This window comes from Diceros bicornis, chromosome 14 (genome assembly GCF_020826845.1).
Source record: "Diceros bicornis minor isolate mBicDic1 chromosome 14, mDicBic1.mat.cur, whole genome shotgun sequence".
Taxonomy (NCBI): Eukaryota; Metazoa; Chordata; class Mammalia; order Perissodactyla; family Rhinocerotidae; genus Diceros; species Diceros bicornis.
The window spans coordinates 14,014,395-14,039,248 of NC_080753.1; the positions used below are offsets into that span (position 1 = coordinate 14,014,395).

General features: G+C 43.5%; 2 pseudogenes; one reads left to right on the forward strand and one right to left on the reverse strand.

Moving 5' to 3' along the window:
• Positions 1-126: 126 nt before the first annotated feature.
• On the forward strand, positions 127-22,293 carry LOC131414232 (glutathione S-transferase A1-like; annotated as a pseudogene).
• Positions 20,659-21,943, reverse strand: LOC131413524 (Y-box-binding protein 1-like; annotated as a pseudogene).
• Positions 22,294-24,854: the final 2,561 nt, after the last annotated feature.

Below are 24,854 nucleotides of genomic sequence, written 5' to 3' on the forward strand. Positions count from 1 at the left end.
TTGGGACTCCCGCTTGTAACCAGTCCCCTGTGCTTCCATTCACACTCATGAGGAACTAGTCATGTCCACTTTTGGAGCTGTTGAGTTTCATTCTCTGGTTCCGTCTATGTTGACCACCCACGCAGCATGGGGTAGACCAAGGGCTTTCAAATTTTGCTGATTGGACACAACCAATGTCTCTCTCACCATCAGTTGATCAAATGAGTGTGCACACATCCACACGTGCAACACACATCTGACTGAAGCTGAAACTCCTGAGATGATCCTAACCTCGTCTCCATAGACGGCACTCGGAGAGTTTCTACTGTCTTCTATTTCATTTCAAAAATTGGTCGATTTCACCAATAAGGATTGTCATGCATCTTTTGAAAAACACTAATACAGAAAATGAGTCCTAGCCTTTGGTTTCACATAGAAGTGGGTTTGAACCCCAGGTCCACCACCTCCATTGGGCAAGTTCCTCTAGTAACCTCAGTATCCCCAACTGTAAAGGGAGAGTGATAACAGACTCTCATAAATAACCTCAGGTGATTTTTGTAGCATTAAATGGAGATAAATTTGTGAGCATGCCCGTCGTATGACAGACATTGAACAAATGTTAGTTCCACTCCATATACTGTAAAGTTGATGCAGTAACATCCCTTTTTCTAGATTATAAAATGCACCAAGTGGAGGTAGAATGTAGAATTCCAAAAACAGGAAAGAATCAGCATCCTGTGTCTGTGGGAAGAATTAGGATCTGTTGAGCTACAGTTAAGCGAGAGTCTGAGCCCTAATTTTAGCTTTTGAACAAATGCATCGTTAACTCTGCTCCCTCCTCCCCCTCGGGGTCAGTGAAGTCCTCTTGTTTCAAGGCACCTCACAGGCTCCCAGGGCCTGCATCTATCTGTGTGGGGTCCAGCCCTGCCCTCCCTTTATCCTGGGGGTGGATTTCCATGTCCACCACCCCCTGGAGTGTGACTGTGGATGTGTCATTTAACTAATCTCTGCACCTCTGTCTCATTAACTGCAAAATGGAGATAATAACAACTATTTCATGGGGCTGATATGAAGAATAAAGATATAACATATTCAAAGAGGTTAGGATTTGTTCGCAATCATTAGGAGGTTGTTTTCAATAAATATTAGTTCTCTAATCCTTCCCCTTCCCCTGATCCCCACGCTCACTTCCTTACCACAGACCCTCACCGATTTGGTTTCCAAGACCACCACTTTACCCAGTGGAGACTGGAGAGTGGTTTGGTGCCATTTCCTGGGCTTGGCTCCTGAGGGTGAGAATTTGAGCCAAGGAAGACATTCCAGGGATTCTTCTGACTCTGCCATGAAGGAGGCAGAACTTCTTCAGCATCGTTGGTGCTGTTCAACCATGTATCATAAAGTACATTTTTGCTTCTCTTGTTTTCTTCATTTGTTCATTTATTCATTCATGTGTTCATTCATTCCAGTTTAGAGAAACCAGGAGGCCTCATCATTGCAGCGAAGCCCAAACTTCACTACTTGGATGGACGAGACAGAATGGAAACCATCTAGTGGCTCCTGGCTGCAGCTGGAGTAGAGGTGGGTTCAGAGCTTGCGCATCTAAAATTGACTATCAAAGTCCCTTCTCACATAACTAGGAGACTGTTCTTACTAAATGACCTGTCAAGAGATTTGCATTAAAATAAACTTCAGTTATTAAGTGATGAACTGATTTGATCTAATATGTTATTAAATTTCTTGTCTTCAAAGAACATAAACAACCAAAATAAATTTTAGAAACTAATCACAATATGTGGGCCAATTTCAAATGGATTTAAACAAACGTAAAATGTCATTTATGACATTTATGCAATAGTTAGAAACATGAACACACTGCATATTAAAAAATATTAAAGAGTTATTGTTACTGTTTTAGGTGTGATAACATACTGAGGTTATTTTTAAAATAGTTCTTACGTTTTAGAGACACATTGAACTATTTAAAGAGGAAATACAAGATATCTGGGATTTGCTTTAAACTATTACAGGAGAGGGAGTGTCGTGGGCATATAGATGACGGGAGACTGGCTTGAGTTGATAACTATTGCTGCTGGGCAATGGGTGCAAGGATGATCTTTTTTCCTTTATTTTAATTGTACATGCTTGACATTTATATAATAAAAGGATAAAAAGATATAATATTAAAATATAATACAATTAAAGTTAAGAAATAACAACAAATGTGGGGAGGAATGGATTGTAACAAACTGGCTGTGAAGATGTAATACCTTGACTCAGCAGTGATTTTGTTGAGCACTGTTAAGGGCCAGGTCCTGTGCTAGGTCCTGGGGACACACGGATGAACAAGACAGACACGGGCCTGTCCTCAGGCGGTTTACATTCTAGTGAGGTTGCACATGGTAAGGAGGTGATTAAAAGGAGAGAAGGGAGCATCTAGGAGGACACCCAAGCATTTAGAGTGTCAAAATGCCATATTCGCAGTGGAAAAATGGTATGTTTCCTGGGAGTCTGTTGAGTGCTGCCTTCTAGAGGTGTCACAGAGAAAAACATTTCTCAGTCCAGATCAGAGGGACCAGCAACTCTGGGATGGGTTTCCCGGGGAGAGGGTCATGGACAGACTCAGGACATCTTGTCCCTCAGGTGGGAGCAGAAAAGGAGGGTTCCAGATGGGACAGTGTCCTGTGACAGGAACTTCTAGTGGGCTCCCTTCAGCCTCATAACACCATGTTTACTAAAGCCTTGGGATTACACTCTCTGGATTGCTCCGTGGGTGCATGGGGCTTTAGCCTGGTCCTCTCTCAATTTCATGAAGAAACAATACACAAAACATCCAAATAGTGCCATTCCAGGTTGTTTTCTTTCTATGAGTCAATAACTCGTTTTCACTGTGTCCAGCATCAGGTTTTGGTTCAGGGACATGTTCAGAGCCCCGGGGCAGGATCAGCTCAGCACAGGAGGGGGAAGCAGGGGGAGATGCTGAGAGCATCCAGGCTTCCTCTTCTCCATCCCAGCTTGACTGAAGAGGGTGGTGGGGCAAGGACTTACCAGAGGCTCTTGGTCAGGGCTTCTGGGTTCTCTGTGCCCAAAGGCTGACCATCACCATCCCATCCGTCTCCACTAGCCTCACAAACACCATCTCACTAGCCAACCCCACCCCCCCTCAGCCACCCTGCTGTGAAGACCACCACCATCCCTTATGTTTGTCTTGAAGTGGGTGCTTTATGAATTACTGCACTCACACCTCACTGTCTGTATAGTCTGACCCTGTGGAGTCATGTAGACCCACAATAAACTGTTCCACTGGACAAGTCAGAAACCCCCAAATTCCCACACTTTTCACCATGAAGAATCCCTTTAAACTATAATACCCACTGCAAACACCACTACTGGTTATTACATGGTTTATGGGGGCCGGTCCTATAATATGCATTTTAAAACACAACATATTCTGCTTAAGAAAATGTTCTACCTCCCTTTCATAGATGAGGAAACTAAGGTCTGGAGATGTGAAGTGACTGTGCCCGGATCACACAGCTACTGTGAGGCAGAGCCAAGAGTAGAACCAGATTCTATCAACACTGAAATCCAGTTTCCTAATAGCTGCCTCTTTTGACTTTTGGTTTGATAGATTCTGCTGATTAAGTAAACTGCATGATTATATAATTACTGATTTTCATGTTTGTACTAAACTCAACAACCATTCAGAGCTTCTGGTCCGACTGAAACAGCCTTGCTTATGGCTGCCATTCCAACCACAGAGACTCGGCTCAGGAGAAGGGATAATATACACCAAGGTGTAAATCCTGAATGTAGGTCAAGCACAGAGTACATGTTCACCCATGTTAGATTGTTTTAAATCTTTTTTATTAAAAAAAGGATGGTATGATGAAACAGCAATCAACTTCAAAACTCCTGACAACGTCTGTTTATTGAGCACCTAGTGTATACATGGTACTGTTTAAAGGTCTTTGCATACCATACGGATTTATCTTCACACCAACCTATAAGTTGGTACCACAACTCTACCCCTTTTATAGATGAGGACACTGAGACACGGAGAGATTTAGTAATGTGTCGAAGGTCAAGAGGTCACTAAATGTATTTAAACCCAGGAAATCATATGAGAAATCAACATTTTTAGTTAAAAAAAAAAGCTATATGGAAACAATTTTTCCTTCCTGAAATTGGGAGTTCTAACCTAATATGCCCACTATTTTCGAGGAGAGGAAATTCTGGGTTGAAAGAGGTGAAGCTGTGCAGCCCCCAGCACTCATTCTACCCTGAGTGGGGCCTTGTGGGATGGGCTGGTGTCCACGACAGCAGAGGCCCCTGGTGGCAGCGTCTCAGAGGGTCACTGCCCCCTGGCATACCGCATGCCGGGGGACACACAATGTCCTGTCCTGATCTCACGTGGAGAGACAGGCTTTCCTGAGACATTCAAACTCCACAACAGGAAGATCTTCCCGGTCCCTTCCCTGCATGACATCCCCTCCCCAGTCACCACCTAACCATCCACAGAGCTGGAAAGAGGGTGGAGGTGAATTGAAACTGCAAGAGTGAGCTGTCACTGCTGTAACCCTGCTCTTTCCTGACGCCTCTCATCTAAATTCCCAGTGGCCCTGATCACACTCCTCTGTGTACCCTGCCAAGCTCAGGAATCTCCCTTCTCCTCATCACGTGCCAGACAGGGGCCATTCAAGTGTAAAAGTTCTATAATGCTGTGGAATGAAAGAACAAGAACTCATTGACTGTTTCTGCTTTCTAGTTTGAAGAGAAATTTACAGAAACTTCGAAAGACTTGGAAAAGCTGAGAAATGGTAAGCCCAAGTATCTAGTTGCCTCTGATGAGAGTATCTAGTAGAAGTCATGTGTTGGGGTTTTAACCCCGGGCAATGCCTATGTGTGTGTACCCTGGGAGCTGGGGGCCAGGGAGAGGGAGGGAAGTGGTGCAAATGTCAGGGCTGGGGCTCCTTGAGCAGTTCTGGTAACTCGCTCAGGGCAGGAAGGGCTGGAACTCTGTGAGTGTTTGCTCCAGGACCATCCCCCAGGCCCTGTGGATCCCTCTCTTTGCTTCTCCTGCTTTTCTGCACCAGGACTGACTGTATCAGCTCAGGATCCCACAGCCCTCCAGCAAGGAAATCAAACATATGCATTAGAGTGAAAGAGGAGAAACAGGCCCCGCACTTGCCTTGAGTTCTTGGAGACTGTATCTGTGCTGATATCTGACGGGCACATCCTCTTCCTTGTATTGCACAAGAGCTGTGAATCCATAGGATGAGTGTGTAGGGAAGAAGAGAGGGAAGAAATGCTATTGAGCTGGATTTTCTTCCTCTTATCATCATGGCTCTCCCCGTGTCTGTTCCCCAGCCTCACACTGGCGCTGATGGAGGAGACTCAGTGGGTCCTCGCCTAGGAGGGTCTCAGATTCCCTGGCTTGTGCTAATGACCGGGTTGGTCTTTGGCTCCACTCTGAGGCTGTGCTCCTGTGCATTGCAGGTCCTGAAAACCGGAATCAGCAACCTCCTCATCTTGAAGAAATTTCTACAGCCTGGCAGCCAGAGGAAGCCCCAGCAGATGAGAAAAGGCTACCAAAAGTAAAGAAGATTTTCAAGATGAAATAGAGCAAGCATAGTGGCCTAACACATGCAGGACCAATCTTCTGAAGTTCCAACAATGAAGTGCTTGACCTAGATGTAGATCCTGGCTATTTTGAGACTAAAAAAATATTCCAAGTTTTTAGTGGTAATTAAATAACACAATTCTTATGAGCAGATTTAGTTACAAATTTTTATGTTTCACTAGGTTAAATATGAAATCAGATTTTCAATCTCCTTCAAAACTGTCTGTTGGTTGGAATGAAAAATACAATAACAAAGGAAAACAGATTCTGTGCTCACCTTGATCTTTTCCAGAAATTGTCATATAACACCTGTCACATAGCCATTGTAGGGGAAGAGAGAGAATCCCCCTCTGCCCTTTCCCTTAAGGTTCTTATGGCTGGCCAAATAATTAAAAAGACAGGTTAGCAGAAGAAAATAATACCAAGTTTAATAACATGTATACATGGGAGAAACCAGGGAAATTGAGTTTCTCAACACAATAGCAGAAATTCTCATCTTAAATACTATCTTCAGCTAAACACAAAGGAGGATGTTGGGGGTGGGCGGTGTTTTGGGATTTCAGAGGGGAAGAAGACAATTTACGTGAAGAGGGAAATGTAAATGTTTGTCAGACAATGCTTTGCAGGGCCACCTACAGAGAATGTGGCCGGAGAGACAGGAATTATAGTAATCGAGAGTAGGTAGATTTAAGTCGTCTTCTTCCGTCCTGATAAGAGTTTTCACAAAAAAGGTCATCCCTCGTCTTCCCACTACACAGAAGGAGATACCCTTACAAATGTAAATATTTGGTAAACAGAATTTTGTTAAGAATGGGCTTAGCAAGGATCCTGCCAGTCCGTCTACACCCAGAGTTAAATTCCTTTAGGCAGGGGCTGGCCCGGTGGAGCAGGCGGTTGGGTGCACACACTCCGCTGCTGGCAGCCTGGGGTTCACCAGCTCGGATCCCAGGTGTGCACTGACATACCGCTTGGGGCGGCGTCCCATATAAAGTGGAGGAAGATGGGCACGGGTATTGGCCCAGGGCCAGTCTTCTTCAGCAAAAAAAGAGGAGGATTGGTAGATGTTAGCACAGGGCTAATCTTCCTCACACACACACACACAAAAATTCCTTTAGGCAGTTTGGGGGAGGTCAAATGTCCGTCAGAGAAAATAATCAAGGTAAAGAGATATATTTCAGGATGGCCAATTTTGATTTCCCACAGTCCCACCTTTGAAACTAAAAGTTTCACAGTCCTTTTGAAACTTAAAGAAGTTTCATAGTCCAGAAGCTGAGTTGGTAGATTGTTCCATCTCACTGAACACATTTCTTAGTCCTGATAATAGATCAGTTCAATTAAGTGTATTTTAGAAGGTGATGATGCAGGCGGGCTCCCAAAGGTAGGCCTTATGTATTGTGGAAGTGAGGAATCAAGTATTTAATAAGAAGCATCTCTATGGAAACAAAAGAAAAACAGGTTTAATTGTTGGAGCAAATTGTAAAGCGGTTTCTGAGTTCAGAGGACAGCCAGTTAAGATTTCTAGATGTCAGCGTCAAAGCATCTTTTGCAGTTTAAAATGTCTCTGATGATGTCATTGGGTAATCTCTCAGGTTTATATCAATTCTATTGGTTTCAGTTTGTAAGGCTTCAGGATAAAGGGCAGGTTCAGTTCTCAGTGATTCCAAAAGAAAATGATGGAAAAAATAAAAAACGTTCGTTTGGAGATCTGTAGCCAGATATTTCAGGAGACTAGAAGAAATCAGGAATCGGTCCAGTCAACAGATATAAAACAAAAACCTCAAAAGACAATTAACAAAACTAGGATCTAATATCCGCAAATGTATAGTACAGTTTTTACTGAAATATAATTTTTCTCTCTGAAATCACCCTCATTTTTATCAAAGATAGCCAAATTAAAAATAACTAGTTTGCAATATAAGTTTAGTTTTAATAAACTTGGCCCAATTATTTACATAAGTACAGCAAGAATAGCCATTGATCATATAAGCTCTTTTAAATCTGCTTTGCTGGAAACTTTTTACAAGGAATCTCAGATTGAACTTAAAAAGCCTCTCAAGGCCAGGAAAGCCAAGCCAAGGATTTTCTCATCAGACTTCACCTGCAATACCTACAGATTTGGGTGAATTCCTCTCTTCTTGAGGTTTCCCCAAAATATTTTGAGGTTCCTTGTACCTGCCAGGTAGGTGACATTTTTTGCTTATCCAGTAAGTGCTGCTTGGAACATAAGGTACCAGGCCAATATTTCCATGTGGCTTTATTCCGTAAAGTCCAATCTTCATTCCTTAAAAGCTGTATGGTTATATCGCAAATATGATGTTCCAGTCACAGCCTTGGTAATATAACCAGTGTTTCCAATTGTGTCCTGTTATAAGGAGAACAGATTCTTATTGAACATATGCAAATAACTATATTGCCATGAAGCAAGAATATTTACTTACTAAAAGTTTCCAAATTCTGGAGGGATCAGGTGGAGAGAAAAAGAAAAATATTTCAATTTTGCTTACCGAGTTATCATTTACCAAATTGCTATATACATATGTCATAGCTAGCTCAGGAGAAAAGAGAAAAAGTTTTCCTTAAATCTGAAAAAACAGAACATTAAAAAATCAGCAATATTTCAAATGAAAAATCATAAAAATTAGAATCATCCTCATCAGTTTATTTAGTCCTGTGTAATCAGTTTTTGATCTTGATCTTTTTGCTAGCAGCTTCATGAAGTCATCTGTCTCTCCATCAGAGTTCTGTAATTTCTTACCCCATTCAGTTTTATGATCAGAAAGTTTGTCAGAAGCCTATACTCCAGAGTAAATGTTAGAGTCCTTTCCAGGAACTTTTTTGAAGATGAAACACACGTAAAAGCATCAGAGTAAAGAAATAACTATCTGTAAACACGACCCCAAATGGCAATTGACAAAGAAATTTGGTTAATTCTGTGACATACAACACTTTAACTAATAATAACAAGTAACCAGGATGGATCAGAATTTCAGCACTGTTATACAATTTTAAAATACCTATATCAATAACATTAACCCATTTAATACCACTTAAGAAGGTTTATCATGAACACTTGATCAAGTATGAAACAATGCTCATTATGAAACAGTCAAGGGCAGAAAGAGAGTTAAAACAGCAAAAAAAAAAAAACCTTAATAGAGAGACCTCAGTCCTTTGAACACAGAAAATTATTTTAACAAAACATAGACTTTTTTTGTCTTTTAGGTAGACTTACTCAAAGGTAAAGAAAAACCTTTTATAACCTCTCAGATGAAAAGTTCAAGAAAAATTATCCTTTTAAGAGGAGACCAAATTTTAATTTTGCACCAGCTTACTTCTGATATTAAAACTCTTTTACTTAATTGGATTTACCTTAATCCCAGCGAACTTGACCATGGGTTCCTCTTCAACAAACCTTCTATAACTTACTTTTTACATTCAGAATTTGTCCCTTGCCCTCATTTTTTTTTTCCTTCTAGTACTTCGGGACAAATTTATCTTTCTTAACCAACCAAACAAAATATTTCCATTTTTTGTACCTTCTTTATACATCTTACTTTCCTTGTACACAGACATATTTTTCTTTATTTTAGTAGCTTTAATCACATGTAGTAATTAGAAATTTTAACCCTTAGAAACTTTAATTTGTAAGTAAAAACTAAGTGAGCAATTATAAACTTTCTTTTACATTGACATTCTGTGGCTTGGAAAATTTATAAACATTTCATAATTTCTGGAAACATGTTACTTTATACTAAAATCTTTTAATAAAACACAAGACATGTTTACCAATAGACCCAAAACACCTTTTAGTTTTCCTGTAAGAAGCCAAAAGTAGATAAACCTATATTTAGCAGTTAATGTCTAATATCTTATCTTATTTGGAAATGATCTAGATACTCAATGAATTTTTATCATAAAATTTAGCAAAACTCTAGTTTTAAGTCACCAAAAAGAGTTTGGAAGCTGTAACCACCATAACACAGAATTATTGTTAAAAGTTCACTCAACATTTATCTTTTTCACATCGATTTAGTTACTTGTTCCCAATAATTATTTAGATTGCCTACAAGACTTCATAAGACATTAGATAAAATTAGCCATCATTTAAGTTATTATTTTTGTTACCCAGTTCTATAATAGAAATAACATCAGTTTTTCTATAAAATTTCATGTAAATTTCATCACCTCTTATACCTCTAAACATAGTTTTCATTAAGACTTTTATCAATAGGTCTTGATCTTATAATTTTGGACAAGGGAAGCATTCCCAGTCAGACATTTTAAAACATACTGAGGCAAAGTTGATGTTACCTCTTTATATAAAATTAGCTCAAACATTCCAACCTTTATAATCTTATCAACACTTACACTTTTACATGTTCTCAATTCAATTGTAACCTGAGTCAGGGTCTTAAGGCTAGTCAAATTTTTCTCTTTTTTTTTTCCTCTGGCCATTTTTTAGGTACCAATTAAATAATTATGTGAGAGCTCTCAAAACATTTTTTCCCCCAATTTAGAAGTTTTTCCAACTTAAATGATCCGTCGTCTGGCCACATTGACAAGTGGGATCTTAACCTTAACAGCGACTCATCCCAAGCTTTAACTATGAACGCAAGAGGTGTCCCCAAAAGAGATCCAGAGAATTTACTCCCCAAAATAAGAAAGCACAACAAGAGATGACAAAGGCCCCTTATACAAAAGGAACCCCTTATGACAAACTTCCCTGAAAGTAGGCACAGCCAGACAAAGAGAGTTTCTCGGAACCCCAGTCTGCTCAATTGGCTGCCAAGGATGTAGCCGGTATGTACATCCTCCAGAAGGCGGAGACCAGAATTGTCACAAAGCCAAGCTCACAAGATACAGAACAAGACAAAAGCCCAGACGACAGGCTTATAGAGATGCCTGTGTAAACAACAAACAGAGAGACAGAGACAAAGACTATTTCTGGGAGGAAATGGATCAATTATCCAATGGGTACCCAACCAGAACCTAGAGTTGCTGAGTCCAAGAAGCTAGCTTCACCAATATTTTCTCCTGTTAATCTAAGTTTAGAAAGAAAAAACACACCACTCTCACTTCCACTGGACCCCGCAGGCAGAGATCCGGGAGACTGACATGGTAAGAACTCTCACCTCCTGCGGGCTCTTGTCAGGGTCCAGGATCTCTCCGCTGCAGTCGTCCAGGAGTGAGCAGTGTCCAGTCAGTGAAATTTTTGCCCCACGTTGGGCGCCAAAACTGTCAGGGAAGAAGGAAAATCCCCCTCCGCCCTTTCCCTCAAGGTTCTTATGACTGGCCAAATAATTAAAAAGACGGATTAGGGCTGGCCCCGGGGCTTAGTGGTTAAGTGCGCGCTCTCTGCTGCTGGCGGCCCAGGTTTGGCTCCCGGGCGCGCACCGACGCACCGCTTCTCCGGCCATGCTGAGGCCGCATCCCACATACAGCAACTAGAAGGATGTGCAACTATGACGTACAACTATCTACTGGGGCTTTGGGGAGGAAAAGGAGGAGGATTGGCAATAGATGTTGGCTCAGAGCCAGTCTTCCTCAGCAAAAAGAGGAAGATTAGCACAGATGTTAGCTCAGGGCTGATCTTCCTCACACAAAAAAATAAATAAATAAAAAATAAATGAAAGACAGGTTATCAGGAGAAAATAATAACAAAGTTTAATAACATGTATACATGGGAGAAACCAAGTGCAGAAATTCATGCCTGACACTCTCAGGTATTCACAGGAAAATACCTGCCTTTCTCGGTAATGGTGAAAGAAATTTTCTTTTTTCTTTTAGAGTCCTTTTCCTTAGGACATTAAAAAGGTTTTTTCTGATGCATTTTTGAACAGATATTACATCTACTATGGACTCTTTAGTGTTCTAGGCATTGAGGACGGAGTGAAGAACAAAACAGAGCCGAGCTCTGCTCTCAGGGGACCCTCTGTCCCTTCTAGTCCCCGAGCACCCTGGCACATCATCGCTCTGCTGCTTAGTGCTCTGTGGGGCCTGGGCATGAGCCCTCCTCTCAGGTCACTCAGTGTCCCTCAGAACCGGGCTTCCAAGATACAGACTATATGCATGAATTATGTATAAATGGATATATACAAAATCATTGTTCTCAGCCAGAGTGCCTGGATGAAGAGTGATTTCTAGCTTTAGCCCCACCCAGGGCCAGTGATGAACACTCTCCCAGAAAAGGTGGGCTTTGGCACCTGGAGTTCTCTTCCCCTTAGTGGGAGGGTCCCCACAGTGAGGGGTGGGGCAGGGGGCACACAGACGCAGGGCTCCCTGACTGAGGCTTCACTTCACTCTGGTCTGTTCTCCACTCACAACCAGAGCAGATTTCCTCAAGTGCATCTGAGTCTCTCCACTTTCTTGATCTCCTTCAGTGACTCCTGTACCTGCAGGGAGCCCTCCTCACATCCCTCCTCACATCCACCTGCAGCCCATCACACTCCTGTGCAAGGCCGGGCCCTGGCCTTCCTGCCTGGGCACAGTTGCTAGCCCTGCCTGGCAGCTCCTTCCCCCTGGCCACACTCCACTCCTCTCCTTGGTGCTTCCCAGGGAGAGCTGGGCTCTGCTCTGACCTCCCACAGAGCCCCGTGAGCATCTCAGAAACCTGAAGCCACTGTGCCTCCCCCACTGTCCTGTGAGCTCCTAGTATGGGGACATGGCCCTGCAGTGTCCCCAGGGCTCCCTCACCAATGGTAATAACACTGCACACAACTCCACACACACCTCGGTGATCTAAGGGTTCGAGTCTGGGCTTTGGGAGTTCCTCACACATCCCCCCACACTCTCACCTGCCTGACATAGGTATTCACTCACCCATGTCTTCAGTACACATTTATTCCCATCACCCAAATGATATAACATATAATTAAAATTATTAAATGGAAAATTTCTACCTCACTTGAGCCTGATACTATTAAACCAACTGTAAGTAACCTTCATGAGATGTTGGGAGAAATTAGAATGCTGAATATTTAATGAAAGGGACGAATTATAAAACTTTAGTGTGATAGGAGAAAAGTCTGCTCTTTTTGAGAAAAATAGTCCTTACCTTTTAGAGATTAACATACTAAATTTTTGATAGATGAATTGATATGCTGTCTACGACTTGCTTCAAAATAATCCCATGGTAGTGAGTGGGAATATATATTAGATTCTCGTGGTTGCTGTATCAAATTACTATAAACTGGGCAGCTTAAAAAAACAGAATGTATTCTCTCACACTTTTTGAGGCTGAAAATCCCAAGTCAGGGTGTCAAGGCGTCAGCTGGGCTGTACTTCCTCTGAGGGCTCTAGGGGAGAATGCTTCCTGCCTCTTCCAGCTTCTGGTGGCTTTTTGCATTCCCTGCTTGCCTTGGCTCATCGCCACGTTACTTCAACCTCTGACTCAGTCATCATCTCACCTCCCCCTGTGTGTATATGTGTGTCTGTCTTCTCTTCTCTTATAAGGATACGTGTTACTGGGTTTTGGGCTCACCAGGATAATCCAGAATGATCTAATTTCAAGTTCCTTAACTTCATTACATCTACAAAGACCCTTTTTCCAAATAAGGTCACATCACGGGTTCACGACATTTGGACGTGGACCGATGTTTTTAGGAGGTTGCCTTATCACCCACTGCAGGGTATAGATGAAAAAAGATTCTTGGCACTTGCTGAAGCAGGGAGATTGGTACATTGAAGTTGGATATGCTATTCTCTCTACTTTTGTATTTGCTAGAAATTTTCCGCTTAATAATTTTAATAACTATGTTATATATTATGCTCCTAATATGTACAGGGACTTTGGGGACTTGACTGAAAGCAAGATGAAGGTCCTACTCCCAGGAGCTCACAGTCTGTCGGGAAACTGATATTAAACATTCAGTGTCAAATAATGTGAGTAAAGATATAATAGGGGAAATACAATCATAGCATGGGTAGAATATTCTAATCAGAGCAAAGAGCATGTGCAAAGGCCCAGAGGCTAGAAAGGCTGATCCAAGCGTGGCTGAGAGACAAAAGTATGCAAATAGGGTTGCCAGATTTAGCAGATAAATACAGGATAACCAATGAAATGTGAATTTCAGAAAACGAGTTATTTTTTACTATAAGTATGTTCCATGCATTGCTTATGACATACTAAAAAATTATTTATTATTTGTGTGAAATTCACATTTAATTGGGTGTTCTGAATTTTATCTGCGACCCAATATAAAAAGTATACCAGAGACTCGCTTGCCCCTTACTGACATCAGCTCCCTGCTGCTCATGGCAGAGGTTTCTCATCTGCCTTCCTCCTTGCATCCAATTCCTGAAAACCTCACAGTAAGTTTCTGCAGAAAGCTGTTTCCTACTGCCTGACAGAGAGAGTCCAAACATCCTGAAATTTTTTGTTTAATCTTTTAATTGCCAACCTTGAAAAGGAACATATTAACCATTTGTTTTGTGATAAGATGATGACTTGTCAGTTTTCTTCTAATCTAGCATGGAACCCCCGGCCCCTAAACTCTGTAGGAGTGGCTTTTCGAATGTCAGGGGTGGGTCTCCTTGAGCGGCTCTTGCAACTCTAACTCCCTCAGGGCAGGAAGAGTTAGAACTCTCTTGAGTATTTGCTCCAGGACCATCCCCAGGCCCTGTGGATCCCTCTCTTTGCTTCTCCTGCTTTTCTGCCCAGTGACTGAGCTCTAGCAGCTCAGGATCCCACAGCCCTCCCAGCAAGGACATCAAACACATGCTTTAGAGTCAAAGAGGAGAAACAGACCCACCAGTGGCCTTGAATTCTTTTCTCTGAACGGTTGACAACGTGATGTCTTAGCATATTATAGCTCAGATAACAAGATGGCGTTGAGTTAGTTGGAAGGACAGGGGAACCTGTGAGGAGGGAGAGAAAGAGCGAGGGCCAGCAGCAGTGGGCTGGGGAACACGGGCCCCCTGCACACACTCTCCAATGAGGGGATTTGGAGAGCATACAGAACACCCTCCGGAAATCTCCCTTAGCACTGGCCCTAATGCCAGGAACCCACAGATTCATTTTAGGAACTTCCCAGTTGAAATGGCCACTGGCTGGTGGCCCTATTGCAGGCTTTCCCAACTTCCTCCCAAAATATCCATGAGAGAAATCAGTGCAAAAAATACGGAGACCTCCCATGCATCTGGATGGAAAAGAAAAAGATAAATTAAATAATAGGTTAAAAAGTAAAAGGCTGATAAGAAAAAAGATTACAGGAAGTTAAAAACAAAAATGCTATTTACTTTGAAATGTTCCCAGATAATAATTTTTTGTTTCTTTTTCTATCTTCAGTCATTTCAACAAACAGGTTTTCATCCTGCAAGTGTGATCCATAAAACATTTCATTCTATGTTTTCTTTTCTTCTTTCAAAGGTAGGAGCTTGATGTTCCAGCAAGTGCCAATGGTCGAAATCGGTGGGATGAAGCTGGTGCAATGCAGAGCCATTCTCAGCTACACTGCCGCCAAATACAACCTCTATGGGAAAGACATAAAGGAGAGAGCCCTGTACGGTATTTTTCCTGCTCTTTCATCAACAGTTAATAGCAACAATTTAAATCTTTCCCTGAGAGACCAAGACAGTGTCAGGAGGATCAGGACCAATAGCAGTGTGGCCTTGGTGGTTTAGACTGAGGTCCAGTACAGCAGAGACCTCAGAGGATGAGGGACAGGAAACCTGCAGTGCACTCAAGCAAGTGGAATTATAGAAGAGGATGTGGCCCACGGATAGGGCACAGTGACAGAGGTCTCTAAACATTGATGAACAGGGGAGCCAAAAGGATGGCAGAATCATGACTCTGGGTTCTCAGGCCTTTAGGAGCTGGACACCAGCCCACAGCCAGAGGCAAGAGACAAAGTGCCTACCTATGGATAAGGCTGAGGAAGTGAAGGACCCAAAGGAGCTGACTCATATTCCAGAAATTACCAGAACGATGACTAGGAACGTAACTTATCACCCAGTTATATGGATTGGCATTTTTTGACAAGGGTTAACAGAGGTTGAACCCAAGATGCTCGGGTTACATTGAGCATTCTGATACAGTACTGAAGCAGCAGATTTATTCAATACAACTATATCGAGGGGTCTCCTCCCGGTGGGTGGGACACATGATTAAAATTAAAACTGTGTAAAGAACTGTTGGCAGTTATTCAAAAGTTAAACATAGAGTTACCATAAGACTCAGCAATTCCACTACCAGGTATATACCCAAGAGAATCGAAAATACAATCCACACTAACACTTGTACACAAATGTTCATAACAGTGTTGTTCATAATCTTCAAAAAGTGGAAACAGTGCAAATGTCCATCAAGTGATGAATAGATGAAGAACAGAAGGTGGTACAGCCATACAATGGAATATTATTTGACCATGAAAATAAATGGAGTCCTGATGCATACAACATGGACAAACCTTGACACATTATGTTACATAAATGAAACCAGATACAAATGACACATACTGCATGATTTCATTTGTATAAAACACCCAGAACGTTCATATCCATAGACACAGAAAGTAGTTCAGTGGTTACCTGAGGCTGGAGGGAGGAAAGAATGGAGAATTCCTGTGAAAGCATAGAGCATTTCATTTGGAAGGGATGAAAATATTCTGGAATTAGAGTGTGGTGATTGTATAGAATTCTATGACTTTATCTATATCACAAAATTCTACACTTGAAAAGGGTGATGTTATGGTAGGTAAATTATATTTCAATAAAGCTTTAATTTTATTTTATTATTTTTTTTCGTGAGGAAGATTAGCCCTGAGCTAACATCTGTTGTCAATCTTCTTCTTTTTGCTGAAGAAGATTGGCCCTAGGCTAACATCCGTGCCCATCATCCTCTACTTTATATGTGGGACCCTGGCCACAGTATGGCTTGGTAAGCAGTGTGTAGGTCTTCTCCCAGGATCTGAACCCATGAACCCTGGTCCACCAAAGTGGAGCATGTGAACTCAACCACTATGCCACCAGGCCAGCACCCTAAAGCTTTTATTTTTAAAATCCTCTTATACGAGCCCTGTTTAGAACTATTAAAAAAAAAATCACTTGGTATACTCACTGGTTGGAACTGTATAAGGAATAGCACTATTTCAGGGGATACTTTAAGTTGGGTCTTGAGAAATGCAAGCACGGCCATTGTTGGGCAACAGTGCATGGAGAGGGCTGCGGAACCATGTTCTATGGGAAATCACTGGAAGAACTGCCAACATTGGGCATTAAGTGGACCTGGGTGGTGTAAGAGGATGAGAGGGAGAGGGCCATGACTGAGAGGGCTGTGCCAGGGACTTTCTCTGGAGGTGACTTAGGTGGCACATCTTTGATCACATGAATCACACTGAGTTTGTGCACAGAACAAACCCCAGCAGAGATGGCAAACCCCAGCTAGAGGCTCAGTGGTTACTTGCAGTGATTCCACCAATGTCTCTCATGCCTGTGACCCTGGGCAGGTCACCGATGCTCTCGGTCCTTATATTTGGTCATGTGTGTAACAAAAATTTTAGACATGTACCTAACTCACAAGCTTGTTCTCAAATGAAATGTGAAAATTAAGTAAAAATCATAGCTGAATGACTGGCTTATAAAAATGCACCCAATGGAGGTGAATTCCTTTACCATCCCCTGTTACCTCATTCTTTTACATTTTTAACCTATGAAATCTAGGGCAGGAGACATTTGATATTTTGGTCATTTTTGTCTGTCAGGATTGATATGTACATAGAAGGTGAGGCAGATTTGAATGAAATGATCATACTTTTGCCCATAACCCCACTTGATGAGAGAGATGACAAGATTGCCCAGATCAAAGAGAGAACAACAAATCGTTATTTCTCTGCATTTGAAAAAGTAAGTGGGCTTTTCAGTGTCCTGGGGGCACTGAGGTTAGAGGAGAAAGAGAACGAGTGTCTGGGCATTCCTGGGGCATTGACCCTCACGTCCAGTAAGTCTCTCTGAATACTAGTTAATGGAGCACCTGACTCTCAGGGCATTTTGTAAAAATCCACTGTGAGAAAGAATTGTACAAGTTTTACCCATGTTATAATTTTTCACCAAAATTTCAATTTACTAGGATGCAATCTAGAATTCTCTATTCAGTGGAATTTCATGTTCATAGACCTTGGCCTTGGGAGGCTCTGAGAGCCACACTAGAGATTGGAGCAGATCCTGCAGAACAACATACAGGGGCTTCTCCTCCAGGAGGAACATGATGAAAGCAATACATCAAAAAATATTCTGGTACTATCTGTAGGGAGACATGAGACTAGCTCACCATCAAGAGAATGTGGTAGTATTTCAGAGAATGGATAAGATGTATCTAAATAGATGGGGGCAATGGATGGAAAGGAAGTGATAGATGAAGAGATGTTTGGGATAATGATCTACAAATTTGGGGGACATGGCTCTTAGAGTTTTGAGGAAAGTCATGCAAACTAAGGAAATAAAGTTGCATCATTACACATAGTACCTATCTTAGTTAATGTTTCTCTTTGAAAGTAAAGGAGAACATTTTAAGATCAAAAGTACCTGAAATCATGCTAAATAAAAATCACGACCCAAAAAATGATTGTAAGCCATACAGGTGGCTTACATACAAATAAAAGGATTAACACCGACCCCCTCATCTTTATAAAGCATTAAATCATTCTTTCTTTCATTCAACAAGTGCTCAGTCATTGCTAGTGTGTCAGGTCCTATTCAAGGAGTGAAGAATTTAATACTAACCATAAAATCCACTCTTGGTCCTTGCGGTGCTGAGAGTTTAGGCACATTCTCATGATGACAAATTCTTCAGTGACTGCAGTTTGAGGACATCTATACTCTGAAATCAAAGAACCACGTGATATAATAAATGAAAGATGCACATTACAACATAGCATTTGATGATTTATTATATTCTCTATTTTTTATCCAACTTCTATATACATACTTAGTCTGAAAAGGTATTTGCCACCATGTTATTTTCTTTAGTTGGTGTTGCTATGTGTGTTTTTTCTGCTTATACTTTATAATTTCCGTACTGCTAGAATATTTTAATAAATATCACATATTTCCCCTACAATTTATGATGGAAAATTGCAAACATTCAGAAAAGTTGAAAGAAATATGCAATTAACACATATACATCCACCAAGTAGATACCAAAATTAACCTTTTATTGTGTTTGCTTCGTCATATGTCTCTACCTCTCCATCCTTCTCTCTGTCAATCAAATATATTATTTTTGCATATATTACCAAGCGAGTTGCAGTCATCAATGCAGTTCACCCCTAGACATTTCAGCATGCAGATCATAACATAGTGCAAGTTAGAAGTTGGAGTGAATGTTGTAAGGGAGATGCTGAGTTCAAGGTGACCCAGGTTTATTCAGGTCCCAGAGAGACAAACAAGAAATGAGGAGAGCAGAGGAGAGGAGAAAGGCAGACTCTGAACTAGTCTGCTCAGGACTGAAGAAGGCTGTCATGAAGATGGAGCCTTTGTCCAAGGGAGAGGGGAGAAAGAAAAGTGTGGAACAAAGAAAGAGAGAAAGTGAGACAGATGGAGAGCCATGCCCTGCAGTTTCAGGGCTGCTCACTTTAGGGTGTGGGGCCAACAGAAACATGGCACAGCAGGCGCTAAGCCCTTGGCCCAGTACAAGGTGCAAGTAGGGAGCCCCATGATGTGGGAAAGGGAGAAGGACATGGTAGCCCAGCTTCAGCTGAGGACTGAGGAAGAACAGCAGAGCCCACTCCTCCCTCCGTCTCACTGAGTCAGGGCCGGTGGAGAAGGTCTGAGGCTCCACATCCGCCCAGGGAGGCAGCAGAGAGGGAGAGTGGGGCTGGAGAGACCCGGGAGGAGCAAGGAGCCCAGCCTGACTGTGCCTGTGTCCATGACCTGATCCCTCAAATTCGCCAGGTGTTGAAGAGCCACGGACAAGACTACCTGGTTGGCAACACGCTGAGCAGGGCTGACGTTCACCTGGTTGAACTTCTCTACTATGTCGAAGAGCTTGACCCCAGCCTTCTGGCCAACTTCCCTCTGCTTAAGGTGATCTCTTTCACAGCCCTCAGGACGGAAGGCCCTCATCTTCCATCTTGGAATCTAATATTTGGACTCCTGGGTCCCCATTATTGTTCAGGCCTTTGCTGCCCTCAGGTCTCCAAAATTGGCTCTTGGGCCCTGGTCTGAGGCGTGAAAAGAATCTCATTATGCCGAGGAGATCTGAGTGGATGCTGCCCCAAGAAGAAGAATTTGTCTTTTACAAGGAGAGGGACCCAGGGTCAGCCTCTCTCTCCCAGGCCCCTGCTCCATGACGGTTTCTGTCCTCTTTTCTCTGAGATTCCCTTGACCCAAGTGTGTCCTTCTCTTTCCACACCTGAGTCTGTGAGCAGGTCTCCTCCCCTCGGCTCCTGTTCCTACTTTCAGACATTGTGTTTCTCTCTGCACAATCTCCTCTCTCTCTCTGGGAAAATTGTTTTTGACTGGCCTCGTGGTTTCCCGTTTATATTTTCTGTCTTTAGTTCCTGCCCACTTTTCCTATATCTTTGCTTTTTCTTTCCTTTTTTTATTTTTTTATTTTTTTGTTATTTAAGACCTTTATTAACAGGTGCTGGCAGTTTGTTAACTTTTCTGAAAAAATCAAGTTGTAAACTTTTTTTTTTTTGTGAGGAAGACCAGCCCTGAGCTAACATCTATTGCCAGTCCTCTTCCTTTTTTTTTTTTTCACTTTTTGTCCCCAAGGCCCCATTAGATAGTTGTATGTCATAGCTGCACATTCTGCTAGTTGCTCTATGTGGGAGCCGCCTCAACATTGCTGGACAAGCGGTGCGACGGTGCGCGCCCAGGATCCCAACCCGGCCTGCCAGTAGCAGAGCACCTGCACTTAACCGCTAAGCCACAGGCCGGCCCCAAGTCGTAAACTTTTATTACAAATTAGAAATGAGGTTCTTAAAAATCTCAACGTGACCAGATATGAAACAATTTAAAAACTTTTAAAGGTATATTGAGAAAAACCAGGCTTTTTTCTTTTTTTTTAAAAAAACACATTTGGTCATTACCAAAAAGAGACGTTTTTAGGTAAAAATAATAAAAATCCCATGCTGCATAGATAATGCAGATAGTTCTAGTTATCTGGTCAACAGGCAAAAAGCAAGCACTTAAGGTCTTCAGCTCCAATCTTTTGTTCATTTCTTATTGCTGGGATTTCCTATTCCTTTCTTCTTGTTGGATGACTAAACCGGATGATGGTAGAGATGGTAAGCCTGCATTTACTCAGCCCTGCCCTCCTCGGCCTCGGGGGCGGCCGAATTCTCAGCTGGTGGATCGGTTGCTTTCGTCTCTTTGCCATCCTGTGGTTTGGGGTTTTCCGGGCGTCTGACTCGGTAATTGGAGTTGCGGCTGCACCGACGTTGAGGTGGCTGCTGACCTCGGGTCTCATCGCCTTGATTTCCCTTATCTTCTTCACTGCCGTCCTCTCTAGGCTGACTTTGGCGAGGAGGGTCCCTGCGGAATGGTGGTCTATAACCCCATACATATTCTCCCTCACTGGGCTCCCTTGTTCCCCTGCACCCTGGTTGTCAGCACCCTCCATCGCTTCTCCCTGCACAGGAGGGCTGGAATACTGTGGTCGACGCCCATAGGGTCTCCGCGTAGTAAGGTGGGAACCGTCGCCTGCAGTAGGGCCGGCGCTTTGGGCCTGGCCTTCGGGAGCACTCTCCGATCCCTCATCCTGTTCCCCACTCTCACTATTCTGGTAATTTTGAGGGTAGCTGCGTGGGGGACCCCTGCGCGGTGGATAGCGTCTATATGGTTATGGTGTGCTGCGTATTTACTGCCTTGCTCTGGAACTCCACCAGCGCCTGTAACATTTGCTGCCTGCGCGCCCTTCTCTCCTTCAACAACACTAAACTCCGCAGTCTCTCCATCTCCTACCCTGCGAAGGTGCTTCCTGGGGTTATTCTTCTTTATGGCAGCCTGGTGCACTAATACGTCTTCTTTGGTGTCATTCCTGTTGATGAAACCATATCCGTTTCTTACATTGAAACATTTTACTGTTCCCGAAACCTTCGCTGCGATGACCTGGTCCCCGCCCTGCCCGGGGCGCTGAGGGCGGGGGCGGCGGCCGCGGGGTCTGGGCCTCGCTGCTCCTGGCTGCGGTGATGGGGCCTGGGGCCGGCTGCGGCCGCTGCGGCGCCTCCCGGGGTGTGACGGTAACGAGGCCGGCGGCGGCGGCGGGGCTGCTCAGGGCTCTCTGGCGTCCGCTCTCCGCTCCCGCTCCCGATCGAACTCTATCTTTGCTTTTCCTGATTGGAGACTGTATCTGTGATGGTATCTGACAGACACATCCTCTTCCTTGCATTGCACAAGAGCCATGAATCCACAGGATGAGTGTGTAGGGAAGAAGAGAGGGAAGAAAGTGCTATTGAGCTGGATTCTCTTCCTCTTATCCTCATGGCTCAGACTGTGTTCCCCAGCCTCACACTGGCGCTGATGGAGGAGACTCAGTGGGTCCTCGTCTAGGAGGGTCTCAGATTCCCCGGCTTGTGCTAATGACAGGGCTGGTCTTTGGCTCCACTCTGAGGCTGTGCTCCTGTGCATTGCAGGCCCGGAAAACCAGAATCAGCAACCTCCCCACCGTGAAGAAGTTTCTGCAGCCTTGCAGCCAGAGGAAGCCTCCAGGGGATGAGAAATGTTTGGAAGCAAAGATTTTCAAGATGAAATAAAGCAAGCTAGACCGCCCAGCACACGCAGGACCAATCCTCTGAAGTTTTCCAGCAATGAAGTGCTTGACTTAAACGTAGATCCTGGCTTTTGTGAGGCCAGTAAACTCTTCAAAAGTTTTAGTGGTAATTAAAAAATACATCTCCTATGAACAGATTTAGTTACAATTTATTCTTTTTCATTAGGATTAAATGGAAATCAGATTTTCAGTCTCCTTCTATCCTGTCTCTTGCTTGGAATTAGAATAAATAAAAAAGGGAAACATAGATTATGTGTCTTCTTGAACTTTTCCAGACATTGTCATATAACATCTGTCACAGGGCCATCAGAGTCACTTGCAGAAATTCATACCTGACACCCTCAGGTATTCACAGGAAAATACCTACCTTTCTTGGTAATGGTGAAAGAAATTTTCTTTTATGGTTGAGAGGCATTTTCCCTCTGATAATAAAAATGTTTTTTCTGATGCATGTTTGAACAGCTATTATGTCCCCTATGGACTCTTTAGTGTTCTAGGCGTTGGGGACAGAATGAAGAACAAAACAGACTCGAGCTCTGCTCTCAGGGGACCCTCTGTCCCTTCTAGTTCCCGAGCACCCTGGCACATCATCGCTCTGTTGCTTAGCGCTCTGTGGGGCCTGGTATGAGCCTTCCTCTCAGGTCACTTAGTGTCCCTCAGGCCCAGGCTTCCAAGATACAGACTATATGTATGAATTATGTATAAATGAATATACATAAAATCATTGTTCTGGGCCAGAGTGCCCAATGAGGAGTGATTTCTAGCTTTAGCCCCACCCAGGGCCAATGATGAATACTCTCTCAGAAAAGGTGGGCATTGGCACATGGAGTTCTCCTCCCCTTAGTGTGAGGGTCCCCACAGTGGGGGATGGGGCAGGGGGCACACAGACATAAGGCTCCTTGACTGAGGCCTCACTTCACTCTGGTCTGTTTTCTACTCACAGCCAGAGTGGCTTTCCACAAGTGCAAATCTGAGTCTCTCCACCTTCTTGATCTCCTTCAGTGACTCCTGTACCTGCAGGGAGGCCTCCTCACATCCCTCCTCACACCCACCTCCAGCCCATCACACTCCTGGGCAAGGCGGGGCCCTGGCCTTCCTGCCTGGGCACAGTTGCTAGCCTTGCCTGGCAGCTCCTTCCCCCCGGCCACTCCACTCCTCCCCTCGGTGCTTCCCAGGGAGAGCTGGGCTCTGCTCTGGGCTCCCACAGAGCCCCGTGAGCATCTCAGAAACCTGAAGGCCACTGTGCCTCCCCCACTGTCCTGTGAGCTCCTGGTGTGGGGACATGGCCCTGCAGTGTCCCCAGAGCTCCCTCACCAACGATAATAACACCGCACACAACTCCACGCACACCTCGGTGATCTAAAGGTTCAAGTCTGGCTTTGGGAATTCCTCACACTTCCCCCCACACTCCCACCTGCCTGACATCGGTATTCCCTCACCCATGTCTTCAGAATATGTTATTCCCATCACTCAAATGCAGTGTGTGGACGTTGCTGGATCCTGACGCAAGTAAACCAACTCTAAGGAAACCTTCATGAAACAATGTGGGAAATTAGAATGCTGAATATTTAATAAAATAAAGGAATTAAACTACTTTTGTGTGCTAGGGGACTAGTCTGATTATCTTTAGGGAAAGAGTCCTTATCTTTTAGAGATTAACATACTAAATTATTTTTGTGAGGAAGATTAGCCTTAGCTAACATCCGATGCAAATCCTCCTCGTTTTTATGAGGAAGACTGGCCCTGGGTTAACATGCATGCCTATCTTCCTCCGCTTTACACGGGACGCCGCCACAGCATGGCTTGATAAGCGGTGCGTCGCTGGGCACCTGGGATCCTAACCTGCAAACCCCGGGCCACCGCAGCGGAGCGCGCGCACTGAAGTGCTACGCCAGCGGGCCAGCCCCTAACATACTAAATTTTTGATATATGAAGTGACATGCTGTCTAGGATTTGCTTCAAAAAAATACCCTGGTCGTGGGCCCATAGGTGAAGGTATATGTTAGTTTCTCGTGGTTGCTGTATCAAATTACTACAAACCAGGTGGTTTAAAACAACAGAATGTGTTCTCTCACACTTTTCAAGGCTGAAAGTCCGAAATCAAGGTGTCAGCTGGGCTGCCTTCCTCCAGAGGCTCTAGGGGACAATCCTTCCCTGCCTCTTCCAGCTCCTGGTGGCTTTTTGCATTCTTTGCTCGCCTTGGCTCTTGGCCACGTCCCTTCAACCTCTGACTCCATCTTCACCTCCCCTCACCCTCTAAATGTCTGGGTCTTCTCTTCTGTTATAAGGATATGTGTTCTTGGATTTAGGGGCCACCAGGATCATCCCGAATGATCTCATCTCAAGTTCCTTAACTTAGTAACATCTGCAAAGACCCTTTTTCCAAATAAGGTCACATTCACAGATTCCAGGTTTTTGGACATGGATCTGTATTTTTAGGAGGCCACCTTACCACCCACTACAGGGTATAGATGAAAAAAATTATTCACAGTATGGGAAGCAGGGGATGGCTACATAGGATGGATACAACATTTAGGATGCACT